Raw genomic sequence first — 7,500 nt, 5'->3', positions numbered from 1 at the left:
CCTTCCCCCTCTCTCCTCCCCTCTCTCTCTATTTCTTTCTCTTCCTCCCTCCTCCCCCTCTCTCTCCCCTCTTCTCTCCCCTCTCTCTCCCCTCTCTCTCTCCTCTTCTCTCTTCTTCTCTTCCTCTCTCTCTCTCTCCTTCTTTTTTCTTCCTCTCTCTTTCTCCCTCTCTCTCTCTTCCTCTCTCTCTTTTCTCTCCTCTCTCTCTTCCCCTCTCCTCTCCCCCCTCCCCTCTCCTCTCTCTCTCCCCTCTCTCTCTCTCCTTCTCTCTCCCTCTCCTCTCCCCTCTCTCTCTCCCTTTTCTCTTCTCTCCTCTTCTCCCCCCTCTCTCTCCCCTCTCTCTCTCGCCTCTCTTCTCCCCTCTCTTCTCTTTTCTCTCTCTTCCCCTCTTCTCTCCCTCTCTCTTCCCTTTCTCTCCTCCCCCCTTCTTCCTCTCCTCTCTCCCCTCTTTTCTCCCCTCTTCTCTCCCCCTCTCTCTCTCCCCTCTCTCTCTCTCTCCCCTCTCTCTCTCCTCTCTCTCTCCCCCTCTCCCCTCTCTCTCTCCCCCCCCTCTCTCTCTCCTCTCCCCTTCTCTCTCCTCTCTCTCCCTCTCCCCCTCCCCCCAATTGTCGTTGTCTGTTGGTTTTTGGTGTTGAAATTAGGAAGGAAAGTATAAAAAAAAAGGGGTATAGTATATTTGTTTGTGGGGGTTAAATGGTGTATATTATTTTATTAAAATTATATATATAATATTTTATATTATATATTTTTAATAATAAAATTTCTATTTATTCTATATATTTTTAAACTTATTATATATATATAAATATTATATATATATATTATATTATTTAATTTTTATTTTTGTTGTGTGTGTGTGTGTTGTGTGTGTGTGTTGTGGTGTGTGTGTGTGTGTTTGGTGTGTGTGTTTGTGTGTGGGGTTTGTGGTATCCATATGTACATTACGTATACCCACCACCCACACACACACCACACACCACACACACCACACACACACACCACACAAATAATAATTATTTTTAATATATTTTATATAAAACATATACTTACCACATATATTGAAAGAGAGACGCAGAGAGAAAGGATTAAAAAAACATGGGCTATATTAATATATATTATATATATATTATAATATATATATATATAATAAATAATATATATATTAATTATATAATATATTTTATATTTATATATATATATATATATATATATATTAATATATATATATTATAATATTATATATTATATATAACCAACACACACACACACCCCACCACTTTATATTATACATATAAATTAAAATTTTATAAATATATTTTAATATATGTTATATAAAATTTTGTATTATTAATATATATATGTAAAATTATATATATATATATATATATATATATATTATTTTTTTTTTTTTTTTTTTTTTTTTTTTTTTTTTTTTTTTTTTTTTTTTTTAATATATATTTGAATATCTTTCTTTCTGTTTACCTCTTACTTTCTATCTATATATGAATCTATTCGTATGCATATATATCTAGCATATTTTATATCAGAAGCTGTTACAATCATCAACAAATTCCTATGTTTGTTTTTTAGTTTTTGTGTTTGTTAATATTTTCACGTTGGATTGAGGAAAATTGATAATATGTCTACGCAACGCTAGTCAAAATAACATGCTTGTTATTGTATCAGAAGAAAATTTTTGCGCTGGAAATATATCCGGGTCTTGCAACGAGAATACTGAAGACAGTCTTTTTCCTTCTTTTCTTTCTCTCTCTCTATCTCTTTCTCTTCTCCTTTCTCTCTGTTTATTGCTCTGCCTCCGTTCCTCTTCCTTCCATGCTGTTTCTGTATCTGTTTGTCTTTCTGTCTCTCTCTCTCTCTCTCTCTCTCTCTCTCTCTCTCTCTCTCTCTCTCTCTCTCTCTCTCTCTCTCTCTTTCTTTCTTTCTTTCTTTCTTTCTTTCTTTCTCTCTCTCTCTCTCTCTCTCTCTCTCTCTCTCTCGCTCTCTCTGTCTCTCTCTCTCTCTTTTTCTCTCTCTCTTTTATCACACATTTTTCTCTCCCGAAAAAAAAAGTTTATCTATTCCTCCAACAGAAAACGGAATTTTTTTTCCCCCTTACGTATTTTTTTCTTACTTCGTGATATCTTTTGAAAAATAGTTGGGCTCTTGACTTACACAGCCTTAGGACTTACATGCCCTCCCGTGTGAGTAATTGGATACGGACGTAAAAAAGAAAAGAAAAAAGAAGGAAAAAAGAAGAGAAGAAAAGGAGGATTCTGAAAAGTGTGGTAGGAGCTGGAGAAGTACTGTATACATATTCATAATTTTAAATATATATATATATATATATATATATATATATATATATATATAAAATATATATAATATTTTATAATATATATATATATGTAGAACTCTCATACTCTTGAATTTTACAACTTTAAATAAACCGAAGTGGATTATAAATCTGAATATTTCAATGGGATACTTGTTGCTTAGTGGGGTAAATTTTAAAACATTTCCCCAGTGTACATTAACCCTAAAGCCTTTTTTTTTTCAACGGTGGCATAAATTTCTGATACGGCTGTATTTAATGAATGTAGCACACAGGTGTAACACTTCACTGGGCCAGGTTGAAGCAACACTGCTCCAAATACCTGCATCACTGGCATCCACGTGAATGCTAAACGTTTATTCCTGTCAGGGCTTGCACAACTGGAGCATTTGTAGCATGTTTTTTTCAAGTTTTAAATTTCTATTGACATTTCGGGACACGTGAATGTCTTCTAAGTACTGAGCAAGTCCGAGGGGAGTAGAAACCTGGGCAAAATTCTTGCAGAATTTTTTTGTAGTCCCAGCCAGGCCGAAAAACCCCGCATTAGACTTTTGCGTGTAGAGGGAGTTGGATATTGCTGAACAGCCTCAATCTTCGCTGAAAAACAGGGGCTAATTGGCCCTGGCCCACCACATGGCCCAGGAAGACGACATGAGCGTGGCCAAACTCACTCTTCATGAGGTTAAACAGTGAGGTTAGCTTCATCGAGAGTGGAGAACAAGGCACAAAGTCGAATCAAGTGATTTTCCCAAGATGAGCTCCAAAACCACAGGTCGTCAAGGAACATCTACACCCTCCAAATCAGCAGTTAGGAAGTTCATCAGCCGCTGGAAGGTTGCAAGGGCGTTTCGCATTCCAAATGGGAGGACGGTGAATTTCAAAAAGGGTCCTGTGGGGGTGACGAAAGCAGATATAGGTTTGGCTCTCTCACTGAGGGGCACCTGGTAATAACCCTGTAAAAGGGTTAGTTTGGAGAGATACCTAGCCTTTCCCCGAGGTCGTCTATTATATCATCCATCCTCGGAAGAGGGTGGGAAATCGGGACTGTTACTGCATTAACTTTTCGGTAGTCAATACATAGACGAAATGGCCCACCTGCTTTCGGAACTAGAACAACTGGAGATGCCCATGGACTTAACTTGGACGAATAGACCCTGGTCTTGGAGGCGTCGAACTTCAGACGAAGGAAAACTTTTTTCTTGTCACCATCGAGACGATACGATGCTTGTCGAATGGGCTGTGCGCTTGTTGTCCTATGTCATGCTCCAAGATTGTACACAAACGGGGAGTGTCACTAAAGGGAGATCACGATATCCTGGAGAAGGGAGGTGGAGGCTGCTTGTGAATGGGGAGAAAAGCCAAAACTAATTCTCCTCCTTAAAGTTCTGACCTCAGCCTTTTTAGCCTTGTCAAATAGGTTTTTCACCCTATTCTGCACATTACCAAATGTTTATATGCAATAGATTTAGCATTTTAAGTTTACATTTGAGATTTTCCACATACACAGATGCAGGTACTACTACCTCTTCATTGAGCCAACACTCTTTTAACACTTTGAGGGGTCCTCGGACCTCATGGCCGTAGATGAGCTGAAAAGGTGAAAACCCTAAGCTCTCCTGACCGCTGTCCCTGACAGAAAAAAGTAATAAATCAATAACTTCATCCCATTCCGACCCTGCTTCGAGACAAAAGGACTTTATCATTGTCTTCAAGGTGTAGTGGAATCGCTCCACTACCCCTGTGACCCCTGGATGAAAGCGGTCGACTTGTTCTGTCTGATACCCAAGGAACGCTTTTACCTGTTGAAACAGAACTGAGGTTAAAATTCGAACCCTGATCTGACTAAATTTGAAGAAGGTAGACTACTCGAGTAAAGAACTTTACTAGTGCTCTGATTACATTTTTACTTGTTATTCGTCTGAGAGGCACTGCTTCGGGAAAAACGAGTAGCCTATCAACAATAGTGAGAAGAAACGTTACCACGCTTTGTTTTGGGTAGAGGGCCAACACAGTAAATTTACTATTTGACTGAAAGGTTCAACTACTGCAGGAATTGGGTGTAAGGATACGGCTTAAACAGAGGTACCTGGTTTCCCCCTTAACTTGGCAAATGTGACATGTCTGGCAGTGTTTACCAACATCCGTTTTGAGTTTGGGCCAATAGAAATGAACTAGAACTTTGAGATATGCCCTTAGTTACACCCAAATGACCACATAAATCATGAGCAAAAAAAAGTATTCAGAACGTAGTGTTTTTGGGGAACAACTATCTGATGGAAATTGTTCCAAATTACATCTGAAGGAACATTTACATTCCTGAATTTACGCATTAAAACTCCAGATTTCAGATAGAAAACAATTTCCAAAATTAATCGATCTCATTTTCATCCACTAAATCACCATAAAAATTTTTGGCCAAATCTGGATCATTATTTTTTTTCTGCTATAAGTTCATCCCTAGTAACTGGTTTACCTTTCAAAGGAATGATCCCCCCGGAATTAGCAGGTATCACTATCTTATCAGCATCCTTAAAGAAATTTCCCTTCAGAGTGAAGTCTCCTAAAACGTCATTTTTCAATAACAGGAGATTCTGCAGCTTTTGAGTTTGTGGCTATTTTACTCATGCTACGTTTCATCGCGCACGCAGGGAAGAGCTGTGGGTACTTTAGTTCCAATTCTTCGGTATTATTCTCGTTCAGGGGACAGGGTGTGACTACTGGGCAGGGCCACATTCTACCACCGCGAGATCATTACCAATTATTACAGATATACCCTTAGCAGGATTATAATCTATACCCCCAGTCTAAATGGACTGTTCACTAGATCTGGGCCTGAGATATACAATACAGATAGGCAAACCCGCTATCCCCGTAAAGCCATCCACCAAAAACTTTCTCACCGGTATGACACACTGAACTAGGGACTTCCTGCTTACAAATCAGTGGGAAAATTCTGCACCCGAATCCCGCAAGATACTGACAGGGCGAAAAGGCTCCTCTGCTCCGACCATACCAATGAAACCTGTGGAACGGAATGGTAGGGAAAGAAGGACTTACTTCATGAAACTTCTGCTTAGGTTGATTAATGGTATTAGTTTCATCAGAGTTATCGTGAAAATCTTATGGATTTCTATGGATTCATTGTTCCCTGCTAATATGCATTACGGTTTAGCATCGTCTGAACGCCTACGAATTTAAATTTTAAAGCAGTCAGAAATCGAGTGGCCTACCTTTTTGCAATAACGACAGAAAAGTATTTTTCAGTTTTACCATTTGATCTGTCATCAGGTTTACCGAAGTTTACAGGGAAAGAGGGACCTCGGGACAAGACGTTTTCAGTCACCCCACGCTCTGATTTCACAGTCCCTGGAGGAGCATGTCTGGAAGGCCTAGGATCAGCAGCCATCATACCAACTTCTGACAGAGTAGTTAATCCTCTCTCTTCTATATGGCTACGGACTCTTTAAAGGCATACAATTTTTTAAACCCCTTCGAGTATGAACAACTCTATTAATTGTTCATATTCGCGGGACGAATTTGACTTTCAACCCATTTACGGCACAACATTTCTTTTCGTCTTATAAACTCTACATATGTTTGGCCAGCAACTTTTTCGGCTGTTACGAAACTCTTGCTATATTCTTCTGGGAAATTTTTATACACACTTAAAATTGCCTGCTTTACAATATTATAGTTTTGGGATTGTGTAAGATCAAGTGCCGAAATACCCCCTGGGGTCGACCTGTAAAAGCGCTGTCAATCAGCAAACCCATTTATCCTGGGCCACACATTTCAAGTGAGCAATACGCTCAAAGTGAGCGAAAAAAAAAACTCTGGTTCCTGCTCACTGAATCTAGGAACAAATCGCACGGCTTCTTTCGGCTGAAACCCCGATTCGCACGAATCCTGCTCTAAGCGTTGCACAAGGCGATACGCTCGTTTTCCCCTCTTAACTTTCCACCTCGACCTTCTGAAATTCAGGTCGATTTGACGACGTTTCATCGTCGCATCAGGAAAATTATCTTCCACGTCCTCTCTAGTGAGCACAGCAAGCATCACCCAAGTAGTCAAACACCATTTCACGGATTATATCTTTCCGTAATGAGGATCGAATGGAATTTCATTAATGGGCTTGCCAACTCACACCACTGTGCCTTCTCTAAAGGTACCAGCAAATCCGCAGAGGGATTAACAACAAATTCTCGACAGAAAACACCATTTTGTAACAAAGAAAACAAAGCGAAATCGTTCAAATGGCAATTAAACACCCCGGGGGAAAAATTTTGCAAAAGGCAAAATACAATAAACCAATGGGAACAAACGGTGCATATTGGAACAACCACAAAGGAACGAATATTTCAAAAGGTAACAATGATAGGGAGAACGAATTTTTACAAAAAGTAGTTTTTTAAAACACCAAAAAGGAGTGCAAGTTGCAAATGATAAAAAATATTAAAAGCGATGCATAATAAATTTCAACACTTCATAGGGTTTTAACTTCTACGCGATATATATATATATATATATATATATATAATATATATATATATATATAATATATTTATATATTATAAAAATTATATTATTATTATACATACATATATTATATATATATAATTTATATATATATCTATAGATTATATATATATATATTTTACATATACTATATATATATATATCTATATATATATATTTTATATATATATAATATAATTATTAACCTAGATATAAATATATTATATATATAATATATATACATATACATATATATATATATATAATATATATATATATATATATTTTATATATATATGTATATACACATGTGCATGAATTAATATATTTTATATTATATATATATATATATATATTATATATATATATTTTATATTATATATTATATATATTATATATGTTGCATATATAAGTATATATAAAGGGAATATATATATATTATTATTATATATATTTATATATATATATATATAAAATTATGTTTATACATATATATACACAATAATGTATATATACTATGTATATTACATATATTATATATATATATATTATATAATATATATATATATAATATATATATAAAATTTAATATATGCAGATATAAAAATATTAGATACATTATATAATAGAATATATATAAATATATAATAAAA

This window comes from Penaeus monodon, chromosome 2 (genome assembly GCF_015228065.2).
Source record: "Penaeus monodon isolate SGIC_2016 chromosome 2, NSTDA_Pmon_1, whole genome shotgun sequence".
NCBI lineage: Eukaryota > Metazoa > Arthropoda > Malacostraca > Decapoda > Penaeidae > Penaeus > Penaeus monodon.
Note: the sequence above shows the minus strand (reverse complement) of the source record.